Below are 15,264 nucleotides of genomic sequence, written 5' to 3' on the forward strand. Positions count from 1 at the left end.
TTCAAAGCCTGAGTCTGTCTTCTACTTGGTCCATGCTATTTGCAATATTCTCCTCTCAGTTTTCTAGTTGGGTTATTGAAAATTTTCAATTTCATCTTCATTTTGGCTCAAGGTTTTTTCAGAATTTCTCTTCACTGAATTCTGTTCTCAGATCCTGACTACTCTTCCTCATTTCATTCAGCTATATATTTGTCTTTTCTTGGATACCGCTCAGTTGTTTGTTGCTATTTGTGTGTCTCTTGTTTAAATTTCTTGCATTCCTTGATCAAATTTATGATCTCTTAAATTCTCTGTCTTGGGGTTCATCTAGGTAATTCTCATTGAAGACGATTTTATAGGACTATTGGGTTAGGGACCATTGTGAGGATGAAGGGGCAGTGGAAGGTAGTTGGTGGCCAACTATGACAAAGTACTATAATATATATACTAAAATATCCTAACCCCCTTATTTTCTATGCTAGCTTAATAATAATAATAATAATAATAATAATAATAATAATAATAATTTGAAAGTTTCTGTGGACATAATAATTCCTAATATAGCATGCTTGCTTTCTAGAATATACTATAATTAGCAATATCTACTAAGATCACTTGAAAATGAAAAGACATAAAAATTAAAAAAAAAAGGGCGGGTGGAAAAAAATTTAAAAAAAAAGAAAATGAAAAGACATATGTCACTTAAAAAATTATAATCTTTAAGTTCAAAAGGACCCAGTAGCAGATCTTTCCTCCAGATTGTTCCATATGAAGCCTTTCAAAATGATACCTCTATAGCATGATAGTGCTGGCTGAAATGCATGCTGGGAAGAACTGAAGGGGTTTGAAAAGACTTGGACTTGCATTGAATACAGCATAATCCAGAAGCTGCCAGAGGAACAAACCCTGTGTTTTGGCCTTGTTTAATGGCATTGGAGGATGTCTTCCTTTATTGAGAAGAGTCCAAAGGCCTGCAGGATCCCATTTTTTCCTGTGATACCAGCAACAGAATATAAGTGTCCACTAAGGGTCAAAAGCATCATAGAAACTTTTCCAACTTTCAAAGCCAGATAGTACAGACCTGATTTGTAGAGACACCATGCTTGTGTTCAGGTCATGCCAGTTGTGGTGGAAATCAGTATGGCGGTTTCTCAGAAAATTGGGAATCGATCTACCTCAAGACCCAGCCATACCACTCTTGTGCATATACCCAAGGAATGCTCAATCATACCACAAAGATACATGCTCAACTATGTTCATAGCAGCACTATTCATAATAGCCAGAACCTGGAAACAACTTAGATGCCTGTCAACTGAAGAACGGATTGAGAAAATGTGGTACATATACACAATGGAGTACTACTCAGCGGGGGAAAAACAATGACAGCATGAAATTTGTAGGCAAATGGATGGAACTAGAAAAACTCAACCTGACTGAGGTAACCCAGACTCAGAAGGACAAATATGGTATATACTCACTCATAAGTGGATACTAGATATAAAGCAAAGAACAATCAGACTGCAACCCACAGAACCAGGGAGGCTACATAGCAGGGGGGACCCTAGGATGACTGAGGCTTATAATAAGTTTTGGTTTTACTCAATCACTGGGCAAGCATCAGTGAAACATTTCACCATTAGGATAAGAATTTATACTGTATCAAGCTGCTAATAGAAAAATAAATAAATAAATAAAAATGGAGAAAAAAACAAGAAACAAACAAACAAAAACTACCAACCAAATAAACAAACAAAAGAACAAATAACAGAAAACAAGCTGCATTTCTCCTGAGGAACAATACCACATATCCATTTCTGTCCTCTAACTGTACACATATACACAAATGCACTTGCATACACATGAATATACATATATGTGCACAAAACATAAACACAAACATGTGTACATACTCACACAAAAAAAGAAAGAAAATGGCCCCCAAAGGGAGTGGCACTATTAGGAGGTGTGGCCTTGATGGAGTAGGTGTAGTATTTTTGGAGGAAGTGTATCTTTGTGGAGGTGGGCTTTGAGGTCTCATATATGTTCAAGCCATGCCCAATGAGACAGACCACTTCCTGTTGCCTGCAAGTCAAGATATAGGACACTCAGCTACTTCTCCAGAACCATGTCTGCCTGCATGCCACCATGTTGTACCATGATGATAATGTACTAAACCTCTGAAAATGTAAGTCACCCCAATTCAATGTTTTCCTTTAAAGGAATTGCTGGGGTAATGTTGTCTCTTCATAGCAATAGAAACCCTAACTAATATAGAAGTTAGTATTAGGGACTGGGGTATTGCTGTTATAGGCCTAACCATGCTTATGTTTGAAGGAATGGATGTTGGGACTGTGGATTTGAAAAGCAGTTGAACGCTTTAAGTGCTGCTTGGTGGGCCACCCTAGCAGAGCATGGCAGACAGTGGTGCTGAGTGCTATCTGAACTGTGAGCGCCTGGATCAAGAGCTTTCAGAGGAGAAGAATGTTAGCGTGTGGTCTAGAGACTAGTCTTGAATTATTTTGGGGAAGAATGTGGCTGTGTTTTGCCCTTGTCTGAAAAGTCTGCCTGAGGCTAAAGTGAAGAATTTTGGTTTAATTCCGTTGGCAGAGGAAATCTCAAAACAGCTTAGTATAGACTCTGTTGTGTGGTTATTAGTGGTAACTATGATGAAGATTTATGAAAAGGAGCAAGCTGAGCAAATAAAATATAAAATGTACAGATTGAGAAAAGGGGCACCAGAAAGTGGAATGGAACTAAGTCCTGTGCTCAAGGAGATAAACAGATTAAAAAATGAAATAAAGGGAGTGGTGACCTCAGGGCAAGATCCCAGTCATCTAAGTTTCCAAGTTGTAATAAGTAATGAAAGAAAAGCTGAGAGCCAGGTGTGGTGGTGCATGCCTTTAATCTCAGCACTCAGAAGGCAGAAGCTGGCAGATCTCTGAGTTTGAGGCCAGTCTGGTCTACAGAGCAATTTCAAGGACAGCCAACCTCAGACAGTGAAGAAAAACATTGAAAATAGAAAGCTGCACTCGGGAGGCAGAGGCAGGCGGATCTCTGTGAGTTCGAGGCCAGCCTGGGCTACCAAGTGAGCTCCAGGAAAGGCGCAAAGCTACACAGAGAAACCCTGTCTCGAAAAACCAAAAAAAAAAAAAAAAAGAAAAGAAAATAGAAAGCTGGTGAAGATAGAATTGAACTAGGGGGTCATGTTCCAGCCCCAGCAAACAGCAGAACTTGGTAGCTTCAGCCACATGGTTTTGGCTTGAAAGTCAAGGATAGAAGAAAGGGGTTATGGAATTTACCTCGACAACTAAGAAAAGCTGCTGAGGCCAGGCATGTGTCAGGGATATCCCTGAATGGAAGCCTAGAGATGCCATTGCATGAAGCTTTGAAGTTGAAGTCTGGATTGACTTGGGGATGCCAAGATGTTGGAGATGCCAGAGCTGTGGGATACTTGCCAAGGAGAGCTGCTAACGGGGAAAAGAACCAGCCCAAGAGAAAGAAGTGTGTTACAGTCAACAAAGCTGAACAGAGTTGGAGATGTGGAGAGCATTTTGACATCAGACATGGAGATGCAGAGTTTGGAGTTTGTCCAGCTGATTTTCAGTCTTGCTTTGTATTTACTCACTGTGGCCTCTTTTCCCTACCTTTAGGAATGGTAATGTATGTCCTGTGCAATATATGTAGGAAGTATGTGATTGGCTTTTTTATTTTGATTTTACAGAGGATTACAGTTAAGAAATTGTATGAATCCCAGGAAAGACTTTGAACTTTAGACTTTTAAATAAGTTTGAGACTTTTATAGACTATGGGGACTTCTGAAGATGGACTGAATGCATTTTTGCATTATGATATAGCTATAGAGAGCCTTTGGGGACCAGGGAGTGGAATGTGGTTTGAAAAACAATGACCTTCAAAGGGAGTGGCACTATTAGGAGGTGTGGTCTTGTTGGAGTAGGTGTGGTCTTGTTGGAGGAAATGTGTCACTGTGGAGATGGGCTTTGAGGTCTCGTATATGTTCAAGACACATTCAATGAGACAGACCACTTCCTGTTGCCTGCAAGTCAAGATATAGGACACTCAATTACTTCTCCAGCATCATGTCTGCCTACATGCCACCATGTCACACCATGATGATAATGTACTAAACCTCTGAAAATGTAAGCCGCCTGTGGTGGTTTGAAAGAAAATGGCCCCCAAAGGGAGTGGCACTATTAGGAGGTGTGGCCTTGTTGGAGAAAGTGTGTCACTGTGGGGGCGGGCTTTGAGGTCTCTTTCGCTTAAGCTCCCCCAGTGTGAGAGTCAGTGGACTTCCTTCTGCCCTCTGGTCCAGATGTAGCACTCTCAGCTCCAGCGCCATGTCTGCCTGCACACCGCCATGCTCCCCATCATGATGATAATGGGCTGAACCTCTCAAACTATAGGGGAGCCACCCCCATTAAATGTTTTCTTTAAAGGAGTTGCCATGGTCATGGTGCCTCTTCACAGCAATAGAAACCCTAAGACACCAATCCAAACCCAACCTCAAATCAAACGCTGTGCATTTCAAAACATTGTCTGGCTATAAAGAGGATGCCAGGCAGCAATAACATTTCCACACCATTTTTTTCTTTTTGTCCCATTTACAGCAAGACATTGCCCTGCTCCCTCCAGACACGTGTCAGAGTGCTGCTGGCGGAGGAAACCTACACTTACTGAAACACAGAGCAGACTCCTTTCCAGCCATACAAAGGGAACTATCTCGTGATTACATCAAGAAGGGAACTGGAAAGTTGGAGCCTGACAGAGAGTGAGCACAGTGCCTGCTCTTGTCTGCTAAGGGAGGGGGATCTCATTTTCTCAAGTTGTGGGAGATAGAATATAGAATTTTGAGGAACATGGTTTCCAGTTAAAAATGCCTTAGTTGTTAGGTTGAAGATAAAAAGAGGAAGAAGGGACAGACAGACAGAGGCAGAGACAAAGGAGACAGAGTGACAGGGACAGAGACACAGACAGAGAAAGAGCAAGCCCTTCAATCAAGAGATTTATTTTGTAACTGGTGTCTTGTATAATATTAGAGGGACCAGCCTTAATATCATACATCCCAGGGGCTCAGGAGAGAAACTAAGAACGGCGAGGACTATTTTCGGGAAAACAGAATCTCAGCACACCGAGCTCTATAGTCCATTCACTTTAATTCTCTCTTCAGTCTCTAGTTTACAGTTACATACCCAAACAATCACAATCCTCCCCTCCAGCCAGGTCACCAGGCCTAAATTCCTGTGTGGTCACAAAGGCAGGTAAGAGTTTCCTCAGGCAGTGATTGTCAGGCTTCCAGGGTCAACCAGAGGGGTGATAAAAATCACATAGAGTAGTGGCTCAGCGGTTAAGAGCACTAGCTGTTCTTCCAGAGGTCCTGAGTTCAATTCCCAGAAACCACATGATGGCTCACAACCATCTCTAAAGGGCATACACACAGACAAATCATTTGTAAATAAATTAGTAATTAAATGCTTAAAAAAAGAATCACATAGAGGGGCAGTAATTGTTAATTATCATTTACAAGCCAAAAAGGAAGTGACCAATGAATTAACTAAAGGCTAAATCCGGGTAATATCTAAGAAGAGGAATCTTACATGCTCAACTATAATCTTAAACGTGATTGGTAGAAAATGTTAAGAATCTATAAGTTGCTTGGTCTATGGGAGAAAATAGAAAATTTTCCTGTGGCTCCTATCTGCTCAAGCTATCTGCCATTTTTTCTGCAGGGTGAGGGAAAATGTGCTTGGTTGCTAGGCAACCTGTGTACAGCTAGATGCCTCTGGTGATAGTTAAAGGGAGATCTGGAACTAGAGGAAAGATTTAGGAAAGGAGATAGTTAAGCTTAACTGGCACATCCACCAGGCCTTCTCAAACAGGGGTAGTCTGGACGCTTAAGTCTGTTCTTAGAGAGTACAGAGGTATCTCTGATAAGGTACTTTCCTCCATCTGGGGATGGACCTGGCCGGATGCTGCCAATGATGATAATTACAGGGAGGCTTGAACTGGGGTTCTGGCTGAGCATAGCTGTCAACACAGAAGGTTATCTAAAATTCCTAGAAGTGGTTAGGTAAGGAGTTAGAGGTCTATAAAGTTAGTAAGGCTGTAAGAAAGGAGGGTCCGAGCTAAATTGTGTAAAGCTATTACTTAAGGTCCACCTGACCTAGGTGGTGTCTCCTTGTGGAATTTACCTTAAATCAGGAGATTAGCATGTGGTGGTCTGGATTGTTATTTCTTTTAGTCTTTGAAAGTGGCTAAGGGAGATTCTGATTCCAGTGCTGAAAGGGGAGAAACAGACGGGCTGGGGGAAGAAAGCCTTTCCTGAGGCTGTTCTCCAAATACCTTGAATGTGTATGTTCAGAGAATAATCAGCCCACCCTGTTAGCCCTTCTTAGGGAAAAGTCAATCGGGAAAACTATGAAGGCACACAGATTTTCATAACAGAAGACAGCTGATATATAACAAGCCAAATAACCACAAAAGCTCCTTTGGATTTGGCTTCCTCTGGAGGAATTCCTTGATCCCTCCTGCTGTGGATATTGCTCTATATAAATAAAACACTGATGGCCAGTGACCAGACAGGAAGTATAGGTGGGACAAGGAGAAAGGAGAATTGGGGAAACAGGAAGAAGGGGAGAGAGACACTGCAACCACCACCAGGACAAGCAGCATGTAAAGACGCCGGTAAGCCACCAGCCACGTGGCAAGGTATAGATTTATAAAAATGGGTTAATTTAAGATAAAAGAACAGTTAGCAAGAAGCCTGCCATGGCCATACAATTTGTAAGCAATATAAGTCTCTGTGTTTACTTGGTTGGGTCTGAGTGGCTGTGGGACTGGCGGGTGACAAAGATTTGTCCTGACTGTGGGCAAGGCAGGAAAACTCTAGTTACAGTATATATATATTTCTATTCTTGTTTGAGGTATTATGTTTATGTAACTCATATAAAATTGTAATGGATAATTAAAAAATAGATTAGTAATTAGTCATCTATGATAATCATATTTGTAGCCATGTTAGTTAAGTCTTCTAGGTATACATAGATATATTTCAGATAGATAGGTAATCTTCAAACACTTCATAGACCTAGAGAATATGGCATTTAAATAACTTAGAATTCTGTTGACATGAGACACAATTGCTCCTGGCTGCACCAATTGATCCTGAGAGAATGTTGGGCTTCTAAGACATTTCCATTTGGAAGTTTGTCTTTTTGGTACAAAATGGCTTACTGGGCAAAGAACTGCCCTTGCCTTGATGGCTGACAGTACAAATGCAATGCTATCCTTTCCGGACAAGCGGGACACAAGGAAAGTGACCACTGTACTCTTCCAAGACAGGGTAAGATGGTCTTTGAGAATTCCTGCTTATGAAAATGGTCTGTCATATACTCTAGGCCTGTAGCCAATTTGAATGCACCAACAATGCTGAGAAACATTAGGTGACTGTCCAGGCTGCCAGCTGTCTTGGTCTACTCTTGCAAGATTCCCGAAAGTTGCTTGCATCCATCTACCATTTCTCAGGTACCATTATGTTCCTTCTCAGGTCTTTGATGTGGTTAAAGACTAGATAGTTGTAATTTCCTCAGTTATGATAAAAGATAAGTTAGATATAAAACCTTAAACTCACAAATATAAGATAGACAGGACATCTTCTTTAATATTGTAACTGTAATTCATGCTCGATAATTGTTTTGTTATATGTAATTTTACCATGTTAAAGTTAAAACCTTCCTTTTTAAAAAAAGAAGAAAAGGGGAAGTGCTGTGGATATCGTTCTATATAAATAAAACACTGATGGCCAGTGACCAGGCAGGAAGTATAGGCGGGACAAGGAGAGAGGAGAATTGGGGAAACAGGAAGAAGGAGAGAGAGACACTGCAGCCACCGCCAGGACAAGCAGCATGTAAAGACGCCGGTAAGCCACCAGCCAGGTGGCAAGGTATAGATTTATAAAAATGGGTTAATTTAAGATAAAAGAACAGTTAGCAAGAAGCCTGCCACGGCCATACAGTTTATAAGTGATATAAGCGTCTGAGTGATTATTTTATACGTGGATTATGGGATGGCGGGGCTTGGTGGAACCTGGAGAGAACAACAACACCCTCCAGGTAGTGGCTTTGCCATAACCAGCTGAGTTCTTATAGTATTTTCCTGTGACCCGTGACGCTGGTACAGCATAGGTCTGAGGGAGCATTTCAGCCTCACTAAACAAAGCGAGGTGTCCACTTTTAATAGTTTTCAAGGGATGGGGGACGTTTGCATGGCAATGAAGCAGGCTTGGCTAAATGTGACCCGTGACGGAGGCTGGGGAGAGAGGTCACTCTTTGTCTGGACAGGGCCGTGGGGCCTGGTTAACGTGTGGCCCCTGCAGTGTGATAGGCAAGCTGTCGCCTGAGGCCAGGCAGGGAGATGGGGGCTGGATATGCTCTCTCTCTGTCTCTAACACCAGGTCCCTGCCCAAGAAAATCGTCAGGCTCGTCGGCACTGGGGTTGTTCCGTACCTTGCTGCCACAGCTGCCCCTTCGTGTTGAGGATCGCAGCTTCAACCTTCACTTTCCCAACAGCCGCCTGAGATCAATAGAGGGTGGCCATTTAAAGTCGGAGTTTTGAAGCTAATTGAACAGGACATTCCTCAGGCAGTCTCACTGGAACACCAATAAGAATCGTGTCCTGACCCTAAGCTGGACCACATGCCCGGATGTAACAACTCCATCCATTTTCCAAGATGGTGGTGTCCTTGGTCAGGTCGAGAACCCCTAGCTCCCTGGTTCCTCCTGCTGTGAGCTGGCTTGGAGAAAAGGAAGTATTTATGATTTAAAGTTAGGGCTTATCTCTTCACCCCAATTTTCATTCTTAAGGTTTCCTAGAATATTTACAAATGACTGTAATAGGTTAACCTCACTGTTTTGTGATGATAGGTTATTTTACCAGCAAAGAGCTTCCCAGGTTTGCCTTATGCTGAGTTTCCAAGTCCATTAATGTTGTAACTGGCTTTTTCCCCCTTTGTCTTTTTTACTTCTTCCTCTACTTAGAGTAAAGAAATATGAAAATTATTGAACATTGAAAGTGACTTACTGACTTATTGTCTGACCCGTTTTCTCAGAAAATGGCAACAAGTCATTTCCAACAGGAATTAAGTCATTAGAACACATCTTTGGAGGGCTGGGGGGATGTCTCAGTGGGTAAAGTGCTTGTCACCAGCCTGAAGACGGGAATTCAGATCCCTAGGACCTATATAAGCTGGGCGTGGAAATGTGTGTTTGTATCTTAGTGTTCCTCCATCAAAATGGGAGGGACAGACAGACAGACAGAGAGAACTTCCCTGAAAATTCACAGGCCAGCTATATATGTGTAATGAACAACAGATCTGTCTCAAACACAGTAGAAGATAAAGACTGACCTCCACAAGCATGCGGAGGCACACACCTTCACTTGCACACACACAAGCATGTGCATGAACACAGAGACTTTTAGTCTTTGTAGTGGCAAGCAAATTAATTCTCTCTCTCTCTCTCTCTCTCTCTCTCTCTCTCTCTATATATATATATATATATATATATATATATATATATATATATATGAATATTTTAACAGCTGCCTTCCCAGGATTCTTTATAATATATTCCCAAAATAAGGCTCAAAGGATAAGTCTTGAGAAAGGTGATTTATGTTTTCAGTAAACAAATGCTTTTCAACAGAGACCATGTGATGGATGTTCCAGATGTTCATGGCAGCAGTTTTCAAAGGAGGTTTCTAGACCAGCAGGCTCAGGCTCACAGAGAGCATGTTGTCCCACATCAGACCAACAGAACGAGGCTGTGGAAGTAGCCCCAAGATGGTCTCCAGTGCCCCTGATAATTCTAACCTTTGGGTACCACTTCTGTGTTATCTTTCCTAATTCTGAGGTGTAGGGTTACAAATGTGCCACATCACAAAGAGAAAGCAGTGAGAAAATCAGTTTTGATGAAAACCAGTTCAAGCAGGAGAAACCATAGAAACAATGATAGGCTGGGGGGCAGGGCATCATCCTGGCCACAGAAGCCACCCATACATCCCTTCTAAGATTATATCAGTTTTCTCCTCTTCATTCAGCCTCAATATCTCGGGATTCAGTTCTGTGGTATCAAAAAGGTCTAATATTGGCCCAGAATGCAATAGAACATCTCATAAACCAGCGACTAATCTGACTGGCCAGTACTCACACCATGCAAGGCTTTACACATCTCTCTCCCAAGGAAGAAGGCAAGGTGTATACACAGAGAGCAGCCGCCACCCCAGAATTTCATTTACAGCTTGTATAAAACACAAATGAAAGACACAGGGCCCAACAGAAGTATTCACTCCAGATGGTCAAATATAGGGATGTGCTGAAGGTGAGGGCGGGGTCGAAGGGGAAGTCGGGAAAGATGAGGGGCCCAGGGACCAGCAGTGCAGAGCCACTGACGTTTCCTTCAGAAGAGGTGGAGAGGGAGGCTGTTCCTGGGGACCAAGTGGCCCAGTGGAAAGGAGCTGGCCTGGAAGAAGGGGAAGAGGTGTCCTAATGTCATCTTGTGTGACATCTCTTGTGTGTCATGTCTTTGCATTTGACAAACTCAGCTGGAGCCAGTGACCAGGAAAGGCAGGTGATGACTCGCATGTCTAACTCCCCACACTGGAGCAAGGCAGAGAGAGGCCATACTGGGTGGGCGGGCCAGTGAAGTAGTGAAAAATAAGAATCCACAAACAGGACTTCAAGGTTCCGACTCATGAAACTGTGTTTGGGAGCAGATGCTGTCATTTCTCTTTAAGATTTTTATTACACTTCTGTGTATTTATTTTGCGTGACTGAGAAGGAGACACGTGGGCCACTGTGTGCGTGTGGAGGCTGGCAACTTTCGAGGGCCATTTCTCTCCTTCCACAGTGCAGCCCAAGGACTGAACTCAGGCTTGCCAGCAAATGCTTACCCACTGAGCCATCCCGCTGGCCATCATTTCTCTCTTTATGAGAGGCATCTTTAAGACTGAGCTCTAGTTTTTAAATTATTGGAGTAAATATTTACTGTGTCGTGTTTTAGAAACTCAATGATGTCTGTAACTATAGCCAAATTAATTACAAGAATTATCGGAAACTTTCAGAAGTTTGGATCGAGAATGTCGTTAGAACAATTTACGTAGTCAAATAGCTTTAAAACATTGCTTATATTCCACAAAAATGACTCATAGAAGACATTAGCATATTTTAATTAACGGATTTGAGTAGCACAATTATATCTAAATTACATTTTGTCATCTCCCTAATAGCTTTACAAGTAATTTTCAGATATATTTGAAACCTTACCCAGAGGGTTTTATTTGGTATAAAACAACCAAGGAATTTTTAGCAACATTTATAGAAAGTTTCGTAGAAACATCTAATTTTCTAAGCCATATCAAGATCAAGGTTTGGATACTGTGGGAATGTCTAATTAGTACTGAGACTATCACAAAGTCACCTTCTCATTAGGTGTTTATTAATTACTTTTTGAGGCAGGATCTCATGGATCCCAGGCTGGCCTCAAACTTGCTGTGTGGCTAAGGATGTTCTTGAACTTCTGATCCTCCTGTCTCTACCTCCTGAGTGCTGGGATAACAGGTGTGAATCACAACACCCAGCAGGATGCTGGGGATCAAGCCCAGGGCTCCATACATGCTAGGTAACCACTCTACCAACTGAGCTATAGGAATAGCGTCTCTATTTCATGGCATGTACCAGTAAAACCCCCAAGTGCCAGCCCAGCCCTGTGGTGTGCTGAAGCCGGCCCAGGACAGCCAGCTCTGTGTCTCTCTTCCCAACTTGGCCTTCATGGACTGCATCGATAATTCTGCATAAAAGGTGAAATTATATCAATGAAACCAACACCAACAACAACGGGAACCAATGCCCCCAATCCGCTTCCCCTCCTTCCTTTCTGAAAACAGAGGCTCATCGGGCACTCGGCTTCTAGGACTGCAGAGGCCTGTAATGAGGCGGTTTGGCTGTCTGTGGTTTGCTGGGGAAAGCTCCTGCCGCCGTACGAGTCCCTGGAATTTAACTATTTCAATGAACTCTTCCGGACTGGTGAAGCTGGCAGCTTTCCTTTGTGTCTTCGGCTAAGAATTGTGGTCAGGGACACACCTCCACTGGGGGTCTTCGCTGTCACTGTGCTAGGTCCCTAACCTGTCTGTCTCAGGAAGCAGTGTCCTCTTTGAAGACACTTTCTCTCAGCGTCATGCTGCCTGGTGCCCAGCCCCAGCTGGTCTCTGCTGGTCTCTGCCCTGCCTCTCCTGCTCTCCTGAAATGCCTCTTGGCACGAGACTCCACCCCTCCAGGGTCCTGGTGCCCAGGAGCTGTTCTTTCAATTATTTTAGGATATGTGATTTCCCTTTGACCCACACCATCCCTTTGCCTTCTCCTCACAGACCTCTGACACTCCGGGAGGGAGCAACCCAGCCCAGCATCGACACCACATTCTCAGTTCAGAAGCCACATGAGCTGTGGCCGCAAGCCAAGGTCCCAAATTAACCTCTGCCATCACTTCCCTCCTAATACTTGAAACTGTAGCATGTTCCAGGCAGAGTGCCAAAGGCTTTCTATCTTGGGGCCCAAAGCCTTCATTACCTAAATAAAATGAGGCCTGAAATAGAAGAGTCAGATTTTTTTAACTCTTTACTGACATTTTCTTTATGTCACAAATTACGGTTTAGTATCCTTGTGAGCCGTGGAGCACCTAGATAAGGATGAAGTTTCCATGTCACATTTTCATAGTCATATTTAGACAAGAAGTATAATGTCTTACCAGACTCAAACAGCGTGCAGTTTTGTACAAGTTAGAAGAAGAAATCTCTTTATGTTAACTTGACAATGGAAGGTCTGTGCAGCTGTGAGTAACACTACACGCTTCTCTGCAGGTCAGTTCCCCAAAGCACAGAATGGTAACTGTGATGTCACCCACCTGGCTGGTCTCAGGTAAGAACCAAAATAGAGCTTGCCGGAAGCATGTGTCTCAGCATGTCAATCATTGTTGTAATTGTTATCAGCATGAAGCCCATCTGTCTTCTATTTTAACTCACACTGAGTACAGTGGGTCTTCTGAGTTCAAAACAGAACATTTTCATCTCTGTTGTGTTCCTTTACTTCCCAGAATGCTTCGATGTTGCCTATTGTGAGTCTTGGTGGTGATTGTACCTTTGTAAAAGGGGTAATGCATTTATTATGGGTGACTTTCCCCTGAGTCTTAGTCAGTGTTCTATTGTGTCAAGAGACACCGTGACCAAGGCAGCTGTTAGGAAAGAAAACATTTAACTGGGGCTGGCTTACAGTTTCAGAGGTTCAGTCCATTATCATCATGGAGGGAGCATAATGGTGTGCAGGCAGACATGGTGCTGGAGAAGAAGCTAAGAGCCACATCCTGATCCATAGGCAGAGAGAGTTTGGACCTAGCATGGGCTTTTGAAACCTCAAAGCCCACCCACAGTGACATACTTCCTGTAACAAGGCCACACCTCCTAATCCTTCTAATCCTTTCAAATAGTCACTCCCTGGTGACTAAACATTCAAATATATGAGCCTATGAGGGCCATTCTTATTCAAAGCACCATATCCTAGTGTGTTGAAGGTCTCTAATGGGACTCATCAAACTTGCTTTTAGATGACATTCATTACACTTTTCTTGGGAGGTAGAGTCAAGGAATTGATACCTGTAAGGATAGGGGAAAGAAGTATACAGGGACAGAACGTGGTCCAGCCGCAGCCTGGGGCTGTATTGATGCCCATGGCCTGAGTTACCATCGAAGGACATGCCGATATCCATGGCCTGTGTTACCATCAAAGGACATGCCGATATCCATGGTCTGTGTTACCATCAAAGGACATGCCGATATCCATGGCCTGTGTTACCATCAAAGGACATGCCGATATCCATGGCCTGTGTTACCATCGAAGGACATGCCGATATCCATGGCCTGTGTTACCATCGAAGGACATGCCGATATCCATGGCCTGTGCTGCTGCCTGAAGCCATGCTGATGTCTGTGGTCCCTGCTGCTGCCAAGGGCCATGCTGGGGTCAGTGGTTCTGCTGTAGGGAGGGGCCACATTAATATCTGTGGCCTGTGTTACCACCAAAGGCCATGTGGATGTCTGTGGTCTGTGCTGCCACTTAAAGCCATATTGATGTCCGTGGGTCAGGCTGCCGCTGGGGACTGTGTTGGTGTCCATGGCTTGTACGGCCAGTGGAGGGCATGCTGAGGTCTGTGGCACATGGTGATGCCAAAGGCCAGGTGGATGTCCATGGTCTCTGCTGTCACCAGATACCATGTCGAAGTCCATGATCCTGCTGACTGTGAAGGACAAGGAAACTTCTTCTTCTGCAGTGGCATCAATGGCTGCAGACTCACAGCTGAGAAGGAGAGACATGGAAGGCCTCTGTGACAACGTCCCTGCCCCACCCCCCAAGAGTAACAACCTAGACAGGAAGCCACCGAAGAGAACTCTTAGAATGGTGACAAGGCTGCTGAAGTGCAGCTCTTCACAATGGACGGCTACTGGCGGGCACGCGTGGGGAAGGACTCACTCTTCTTTAAGGGGCTGGCCACAGGGAGCCTGACCGTGCTCCAGTGAGTACATGGACAACACATACTGGCCTTGGTTGTTGTTGTTTGTTCGTTTTCATTTTTACTCTTTTTGTGAGAGGGAACAAGAGCAGGGGAGCAGACCTGGGGGGACTGGGAAGTAAGGGTGATCAGGGTGCATTGTGCGAAATTCCCAAGTAATCAATGAAAATACCATGCAAAAGATAAATAAAATAAAATGGGACAGAGAAACATGGCCACAAAAAATGAATTTTGTTTTGTTTTGTTTTGGGGGGGGTTGTTTGTTTGTTTTTGTTTTTGTTTTTTGAGACAGGGTTTCTCTGTGAAGCAGTCTTGGCTATCCTGGAACTCACTCTGTAGCCCAGGCTGGCCTAGAACTCACAGAGGTCCGCCTGCTTCTGCCTCCCAAGTGCTGGGATTAAAGGTGTGAGCCACCACCGCCCAGCAAAAATGGAATTCTTAATGATAAAAATTCACCTTCTGGTCCAGTCTTTTCCGCTCCCTGGGAGGATGCTCTACTTTTCTTTCTCCAAATTTCTTTAGTTCCTTTCTTTTCATTGGTTTGTTTGTTCTTTGTTGTGAATTCTGTTTGTTGGTTTGCTTTTAGACAGTCTCACCCTGTGACCCAGGCTGGCCTTTGACCTGGTAACTTGTTGTCTCAAAGTGCCGGGATTGTGA

The 15,264-nt window shown here is 43.5% G+C and overlaps 1 long non-coding RNA gene across 1 annotated transcript in view; it reads left to right on the plus strand.

Annotated features, from left to right (window-relative positions):
* LOC121828280 (uncharacterized) overlaps positions 1-14,605 on the plus strand; it is a 29,866-nt gene extending 15,261 nt beyond the window's left edge. The window contains exons 2-3 of the long non-coding RNA XR_006070763.2: positions 12,905-12,962; positions 14,368-14,605. This is a non-coding gene — a long non-coding RNA (uncharacterized LOC121828280). The remainder of the gene's footprint in view (positions 1-12,904; positions 12,963-14,367) is intronic.
* The last annotated feature ends 659 nt before the right edge of the window (positions 14,606-15,264 follow it).

Source organism: Peromyscus maniculatus, chromosome 3, assembly GCF_049852395.1.
Source record: "Peromyscus maniculatus bairdii isolate BWxNUB_F1_BW_parent chromosome 3, HU_Pman_BW_mat_3.1, whole genome shotgun sequence".
Classification (NCBI taxonomy): Eukaryota; Metazoa; Chordata; class Mammalia; order Rodentia; family Cricetidae; genus Peromyscus; species Peromyscus maniculatus.